This window comes from Scatophagus argus, chromosome 16 (assembly GCF_020382885.2).
Source record: "Scatophagus argus isolate fScaArg1 chromosome 16, fScaArg1.pri, whole genome shotgun sequence".
Classification (NCBI taxonomy): Eukaryota; Metazoa; Chordata; class Actinopteri; family Scatophagidae; genus Scatophagus; species Scatophagus argus.
Window position 1 is genome coordinate 22,943,083 of NC_058508.1, and position 8,943 is coordinate 22,952,025.

Sequence of the window (8,943 nt, forward strand, 5' to 3'; positions counted from 1 at the left end):
CAGCATTAATAAATCTAACCCAACTACATGTCTCTTAGACCCCATCCCAACTAAACTTCTCAAGGACATCTTTCTCTTGATTGGTGTTTCCTTTTTACATCAGATCAACTTGTCTTTAACAACAGGTTATGTACCACAGGCGTTTAAAACTGCTGTTATCAGACCCTTACTAAAAAACCTTCACTTGACCCAGACATCTTAGCAAACTACAGGCCGATATCCAACCTCCCATTTTTGTCTAAAATACTTGAAAGAGTGATTGCAAGTGGTTGGACGGCATTACTTTGGCCTCCAGTACGACTGTGAGGAACCTCAGTGTTACCTTTGATCAGGACGTGTCATTTATCCATCACATTAAACAGTTCTCTAAGACCGCCTTTTTTCACCTGTAATATTGCTAAGATTAGGAGCGTCCTCTCTCAGAGTGATGCTGAAAAACTTGTCCATGATTTCGTTACTTCTAGGCTGGACTACTGCAACTCACTATTGTCAGGATGTCCAAATTACTCTATTAATAGCCTGCAGCTGATCCAGAATGCAGCAGCTAGAGTTTTAACAGGAATCAGTAAAAGGGATCATATCTCCCTCATCTTAGCTTCTCTTCACTGGCTTCTGGTAAAATTCAGAATAGACTTTAAAATTCTCCTACTTACATATAAGGCCCTAAATGGACTAGCCCCACCATACCTGCAGGATCTAATAGTCCCATATATTCCCAATAGATCACTCAGATCACAGAGCGCAGGTTTACTTACAGTTCCCAGAATTTATAAAAGTAGAACGGGAGGACGAGCCTTTAGCTATCAGGCACCCCTGCTGTGGAACCAGTTGCCAATCTGGGTTCGACAGGCAGACACCACCTCCACTTTTAAGACTAAACTTAAAACCTTTCTGTTTAGTAAAGCATATAGTTAGCACCAAATAAAGTGTGTAGGGCTGGTAGGCATAGTTTCACTCACCTCATGCTATATAGCCACAGGTAGAATAGGTCTGACCAACTGTTAATCTTTAAATCTCTATCATAGCTAAGCTGCTATAGGCCTATGCTGCCGGGGGACACAAACATGATCCACCAAGCAGTTTCCCCTCCTCCTTCTCCTCTTCTATCCTCTCCCCTCGTCAGATTAACATGCAGTTCATTATTTTATGTCACTAACTGTGTGTCCAGTGCTCCTCGTAGTCTTGTGTCTCTCCCTCCCTCCCTCTCTCTCTCTCTCTCTCTCTGTATCTTTCTGCAGGTATCTCTCCATCCAGATCTTCAAGTTGAACTGTAGCCGGCTCTATGACCAACCGAATATGTATTGTTGACATCTGCCTGTCATTCCTCTGTGTACCGACTATCGGCGGGGTGGTTCTCCCCACTGGCCGAAATCGAACTGATAGGATAGTGATTCTCAACATCACATAAAAAAAGAATACATGAATGTTACAGCAGTTCATTATAATTTTCATTACTATGTCATTTCTCATGTTGCAAATTGCTTTCCTGCCTGTACAACATCCATTGCACGTCTGCCCGTCCTGGGTGAGGGATCCCTCTTCTGTTGCTCACCCTGAGGTTTCTTCCATTTTTTCCTGTTAAAGGTTTTTCTGGGAGTTTTTCCTTAGTTGATGTGAGGGTCGAAGGGCAGAGGATGTTGCTGATGTTATGTTAAGCCCTTTGAGACAAACTGCTTGTAAAAATGGGCTATACAAATAATTAAGATTAAGATTAAAGTGACATATTTTGTCATTGGAGGGAACTCACTCCAACGAAATTTGTTCTCTGCATTTAACCCACCCAAGTGACGTGCACACACACACACAGCAAACCCGGGGCAGTGGGCGACCACGTGCAGCGCCCGGGGAGCAGTGGGGGTTAGGTACCTTGCTCAAGGGTACCTCAGCCATGGACACCGGGACGGGGAATCGAACCAGCGATCCCCGGTTACGGGTCCGACACCCTAACCGCTGATCCACGACTGCCCCAGTATATATTCTGCTGCAGCTGCTACCATTATTATTGTTAACATTATTATTGTTACCAATATTGCTATTATAATCACCATAGTACTGTACCTTCTGTATACTTCATTGTCATTATCATTATCTACAGCTCTAATACTTGCATCTCTTCTTGTGTGCTCCTTCTCTCACGCCCCACCCCCTCTGCCTCTCTCTCATTGTATATCTGTCTGTGTCTCTCTCTCTCTCTCTCTCAACCCAACCGTTCAAGGCAGATGGCCGCCCATCTTGAGCCGGGGTCTGCTCTGAGGTTTCTTCCTTCTAAAAGGCAGTTTTTCCTCGCCACTGTTGCCAAGTGCTTGCTGAATTGAACTGAATTATATGAAAAACAGAAACTTAAATGTTTTAACTTAAATCACTGATAATTATGAGCGATTAATATTCTGACATTTATGTGCGGGAGCCACATACAGTGACAGTGACCATGGAAACTGAACAACCCAGACAATATTTCATCTGACTCAACAGATCAGATGAAATGTTAGATGTTGGTATTTTTGCTGTCTCGTTCTCTGGCGGAGTCTTTAGGAGACAGAAATCTCTGAGGACACAAAACCAACTGCAGTACACACACACGCGCGAACGCCTGTGCTTGCTGAAAGTGGGTTTTGTGAGGATCACATTGCGATGCAGATGCCAAGTAACTTGTATCTCTAAAACGTCTAAATGTGCTGCAGTGACTTCATGTTGCTGTCAAAGTAAAAACTTGTTGATGTCACACTTCAAACTTTCAGAGCTTAATGTAAACCATAGTGATCATAGGCTGAATACTGTGGAAATGTGTAAAATATCTCAGCAGAACACATACTGACTCAGAATGAAAACATAGAGCTTTAATTATGTACAGCAGATGGTACATTGACACACTGACACATTGTGTTTGTTCTGTGTACATGTAAACTGTGTGTACTATGTGTATATGACACAAACTGTAGTTCATGTTTGCAATGTGTACACAAAGATCAGACAATTTTAATTGTATTTTAATAGTTTTTTTAACTCTAAGAAAAAAATATTTAGATTGTTTAAACTTTTGTTAGTGTTTGTAGCTTTTAGCTAGTGAGTATAACACATCTGTTCAGATCATTACATTAGATCAGATTCAACTTTATTGTCATTACACATGTAACAGGTTCAAGGCAACAGAATGTAATATGCTAGCATGCAGCACAAATGTTTAAACATTAGCTATCTGTTAGCTCTTCTATTCAGTCCTCTGTCAACACTGCAGCAGCACAGATACATTTAGATCCATGTGATAATGTAACAATATGAAAGCTTTTCCAAGTCAAGACTTAAAGTCTCTTCTTAAAGCGTACATACGATCCGGAACTGAAGCTAGCGGTGCTAATCTGATGAGCTAAATGCTGTGTCCTCTGGAAAGCTGTTACCCTTTCAGTGTGACCCCATTCAGTTAGCGGTTAGCCCAGCCACAGCCATACTGAGCTAAATTAGACTCAGCAGTTGTTGGTGGCATTAGTAGTTAGTATCTGATCTCTAGTCAGACTGTTCAATACACTTAGCTGGCCTATAAAATCTGAGTGTACCATGTTAAACTCTAACCCCATGTCATCTTGACTTGGAGTTCAAAATTCACCCAACAAGCCACTGTCCACAAGTTTAAGTCACAGTAAGGTCAAGTAGGCTGATGCTACTGCATTCTTAACTCCCAAAACAAAATAAATCAGACCTGATCATCTCCAACTAATTATACTTATTCTCTGGTCTGCTTAAACATTTGTGAAACCGACAGAAAACAACAGATGAGGTGCAGGTGACACATCTGCTGTGCAGGTGAGACTCATGTATCCCAACATGCTGTAACCATCTACTCACTGAATCAACACAGTCTGTGTGTAAAATATCGCAGTATTGTGCGCTCTAGTGTGCACCACACTGTGCACTGTTGTGTGTACTGTACTGTGTGCTGCAGTGTGTACTGCTGCAGTTAAAACAGAGCCTAAACTCACTGTTAACGATTCAGTCCTGCTTGTGATTCAAAAATGAAACTTGATACATTCTGCATTGGATCATGAAATAGCATGAAAAGAAGTAAACTGTAACATGAAGCATTCACAAGAAAACAAAAAATAAATACTTAAATTTAATGAAATGTCCTCGTGGTTGCTGCTTTGCCCTTCATAACTGAAGTATCATGAATAAATTCATATCTTCCAATCATAATCATTATCGTCGTAAAAGCCTCCTGCACCATCTGTGGTGTGCATGTGTGTGTGTTACTGTGTGTGTTGCAGGCATCAGTGGCTGATTGGGTTTCATGTATTCCAGGTGTATTTCTGGTTTACCTGGTGTAACAGGTGATTCAAAGAGTTCACTCCTCTACTTGCCTGTATGTGATAATAAACCATCGTATTTTTGATGAATTCAGAACTATGATTAAGTGATCACGATGCAGACCGAGAGGATCACTTTAACAGCAGCACAGCAGGTGTACTACTGAACACACACACACAAACTCCTTTGATCAACAGATGATGATTCAGTCTTACCTTTTTCTGTTGTTTATTCCAAAATGATTCCAGTAAACATCAGAGCCTCCACGGCATGTCACTCTATGTCTGTGTGTGTGTGTGTGTGTGTGTCTGTCTGTTGGACTACCTGTCTGTCTTGTCTGTCTGACTGTGTGACACTCTCTCTTTGCTCTTACTGCGCCTGCCTCTGACTGAAACCTGAGAGGTCAGGTAGTGTGTCATTGGACAGACAGACACACACACATACACACACAGACTTGCACAAACATACACACTTATACTTGAACACACACACACACACACACACACACACACAGGGTAACACATGAAATCACATGTTTATTACTTCTCCTCAGACCTTTTCCAAACCATTTGTTAATTATGGAAATAAATTAGCTAAACAACAACCATGATGTGGGTCCTGTGCACTGGCAACAGAGGTCTACCTACCTGTCACCATTTCCCTCCCTTCTAGTAATTCTGGCCCGGTGTGAGGGAGACATCATCACTATCCTTAGTTAGGGTTGAATGTAATAATTATTGATGATATGCCTGGTGGTCTGGATCCAATGACATGGGACAGAAGGTTGGGGTAGGCGCTGTTCGTTATTCTATATTAGGAAGTTAGTGAAGTACACACAACAAGAAAGAGACGAGCGTTATTCCCTTGTTAGAGCTGTCACAGATGTCCCATGTAAAAAATGACTGGGTAATAATTGGGCCACCAAAGCTGGTGTGCATGATGGCCTCTACCAACTGTACCTGTATAACAAGTTTGGTACCTGCTGTATTATCTTATCTTTGTATAGCTGCCTCAGACGGCCCATGTAAAAAAGCAATGGGGTAATAATGACGATGGTATAACCTGCCACTGTGTTTAATTGTACAACAAGAAGTGGCATGGCCACCAAAGTTGCTGGGCACAATGGCCTCTAACTACAGTAACTGTGTGTCAAGTTTGGTACCGGCCGAATCATTCCTTGGTATAGCTGTCATAGAGGCCCCACGTAAAAAGTGATACTGTAACAGCCATGACAATGTCATGTGCCATCGCATGTAACCCTCGTGTTTGTTAAAAGGGAACGGCGTCGCTGACGCAGAGAGCTGAACCCCGATGCAGAGTCAAAAAGGGCAGGCAGGCAGAGGTCCAAAACAATATTCTTTTATTTAAACAAAAGAAACTCAAAAGAATCAGAATCAGAATCATCTTTATTGCCATGTAAGTGAAGAACATTACTAGGAATTTGTCTTGGTGATTGGTGCATAGAATAAAATAAAATAGAATAAGGTAAAACAAAATTAAATAAGATAAGGAAAATAAGGTACTGGAGGTAGTACAAAAGTGAGATAGCACAGAGTGGAAGTAGTGCAAGTAGGTGAGGTAAACAGTGCACAGACTTACTGAATCAACTTTTTTTTTTATTGGGTTAGATTAGGGTTAGGTTTGTAAGAGTAATAATTTTTTGTTTCTCCACAGTTGTGGTTACTGGTGCACTGGCACAGGGGTCCCGGCCTGGCCGTCTCCACATTCATCCATTATGTCTACTCTGGCTGGTTAACATTCTCGATGGTGCTGTCCCTAAAGAGATGGGCCCACAGTGAACCCTAGTGGTGAGTATAAATATCAGAGCCAGGTTTGGTTCCCACCTAAAGTGGGGTTAGGGTCTGCCAGGCGGTACAATGTACGGGACCGTCCAGGTGAGTGGTTCTTTATGTATTTTAGGTAATAAATAAAAGTGGCGTTCCTGGGGGTTATCTGGCCCAAATGGGAAGCCCCTTTGTTTAGCTGAAATAAATTTTTTATGGTATAAGTTTTGGATAATTAAGCGGATTTTGATTTGTGCTGGCTGTTGGAGGCCCGCTGTAATCGGTTTATAATATTTTGTGTTATTTAATTGCCTGTTGGCCTCCAATGCATATTGTTGTTTGTCCATTATCACTATTTTCGATCCTTTATCAGCTGGTTTAATTACAATATTTGGCTTATTTTTTTTTTATGAGTTCTGATTTATTTCACGTTCCATATAATTGACTGAGTCATTATCATTTGTAGTACGCACCGGGATATATGAGTTTAAAGCACGCACATCCCGACGGATAAATTTCCTGATGCGATCGTCCAAATGTTCCCACGCGGGTTCCCAATTGGTTAGGGAGAGAAAACTGAACTCTCCTCTGAAAAGAGGAGGGAGGTGCTCGGTTAGGGTTAGTGTAACCCACATGGGTTTCTGAGCTTGCTATTGTGAAGTAGTGCAGTTCCCTGGCCCACCAGGGGTGGCACGTGCGCTGTGAGAAAAAAGTCTCAACCTGTGGTTGGCGGGCATTAGCTCCGGTAGGGAACGCTAATACAGACACCATGTTGGCTCTATTGATTCCTTGAAGTGATTGTATTGTTCTTTATGGAAAAAAAAACAATCGGAGCTTTGATACTGTTATCAAGGGTTTGATACAACATAGATACAGATATAAATAATTTTAAATTGTGATAAATGATGGTAAAAACAATCGCTAATTGCGTTAGCATCAAGCTAATCGCTAGCGTTATCATGTTAATGCTTATTTACACTCTGCAGCTACTTTGGCTAAGCTAGCTACAGTTATAGCACCGTAAGCAGAGCAGTAACAGTGTTTCACCCCATTAAGGGTGCATTATATTTTATTCGAGTTAAAAGTTATTTCCTTGGAGTGTTTGCTCTTTTGACTGATTTTATGTCCGATGTGATTGATTTTTGTCATTTAATGATTAAAATATGTTATATTTACAGTGCGGTTAAAAAGCATAAATAGATTTAAGATGTTAAAATTATAAATAGTGAGTTTCAGATGCATTCTATGATTTCATTCACATGTTTAAGTGGATGTTGTGAAATAAGAGTACATGATTGATTGCTCATTGGCACTAAGATATCTTGTGTGATGTGATGTGTGTCTATTCATTTTATAATGATTAGAGTTTTGTATATCCCTGAGAGCTGATGTACTTGAAGAGAAAGTTTGAATGATAGTAATGAGTTAAGGAGATTGAAAGAGAGGAAAAGATTGTGACTTATGCATTCTGCGCTGTGTGCATAGATTGTTTTTTTATTTAGACCAAGTGAATCGGGACCTGAACTTGGTGTTCAGTGGCGAGCCAGTTAAAGACTTGACTTGACTGTGGAGGAACCAGCAACGCGGTGTGGCCAGCCGCAGGATCCATCTGCAGGACACAGCATCATTGATTTCCCTCTTCACCCACAGACAGATAAGATGAACATTTAGAAATCTACCCGGGTAGTACAAACATAGACATCACCAGAAGCACACGCACACACATCCACGAGAGACCTTTGCTTCCTTCTGTAAAGGAGCAGTGCACGTTGGACATTGAACATGACTCTTTTCTGAACTTTACTGTTTCTTTTCTTTTTGGGCCCATTCATTGTGCATACTGGGAAGCCGGCTTAGGTAGGCAGGATCTGTGATTTCATGTTAAGACTTTATATATAATATATCTGTGTTCAAACCATCTAGGTGTGTGTGTGCTATCTCTGCTTATGCATACTTTCAGGCTCTGCAGCCGTTCCTGGATTTTACTGATACTGGCTTAACATAAAAAAACACAACCTCTCTTTTCACTTTTATGCTGACGATCTGCAGATTTATTTGCCCATGAGACCGAACAATAACACTGCACTTGCTGAGCTGTCGAGTTGCATCACCGATATAAAACAGTGGCTGGCACAGAACTTCTTGCATCTAAATGACAACAAAACCGAGTGCATTCTGTTTGGTTCACCATCCATGTTAAATATTTTCACCACAAACTCTGGTACTCTGGCCCCTTTTTTTAAATCACATGTTAAAAATCTTGGGGTAACATTTGACAATGGGCTCAAATTTGAAAAACAGATTAGCTCTGTTGTCAGCACAGGCTTTTTTCAGCTTCGTCTACTGGCAAAAGTGAAGTCTTTTCTCAGTCGGCAGGATCTTGAGAGGGCAATCCATGCTTTTATTAGTTCCAGACTCGATTACTGCAACGCCCTTTACGTTGGACTCAGTCAGACCTCTATTGCTCGTCTCCAACTCGTGCAGAATGCTGCTGCACGATTTTTAGTGGGCACATCCAGGCGTGAACATATCACCCCTGTGCTGGCGTCACTCCACTGGCTCCCTGTCCGTTTAAGAATTGATTTTAAACTTCTGTTGTTTGTTTTTAACGCCATTAATGACTTAGCCCCCCCCTACCTGGCAGACATTTTAACTTTTCGCAACTGTGGCAGAGCCCTGCGCTCTTCCGGTCAGCTTCTGCTAGAGGCCCCCAGGACGAGACTCAAACAGTGGGGCGATCGTTCCTTTGCCGTCGCTGGTCCCAGCCTGTGGAACAAACTGCCCGCCGACATCCGCACCACTAGTGATCTCAGCCTTTTTAAATCAAAACTTAAGACACACTTTTTTAGATTGGCCTTTT

At 41.6% G+C, this 8,943-nt stretch overlaps 1 protein-coding gene across 1 annotated transcript in view; it reads right to left on the bottom strand.

Moving 5' to 3' along the window:
• scn4ab (sodium channel, voltage-gated, type IV, alpha, b) overlaps positions 1–4,788 on the bottom strand; it is a 41,332-nt gene extending 36,544 nt beyond the window's left edge. The window contains exon 1 of the mRNA XM_046414911.1: positions 4,515–4,788. The gene's annotated coding sequence lies outside the window, so the exon portion shown is untranslated. The remainder of the gene's footprint in view (positions 1–4,514) is intronic.
• Between the last annotated feature and the right edge of the window lie 4,155 nt (positions 4,789–8,943).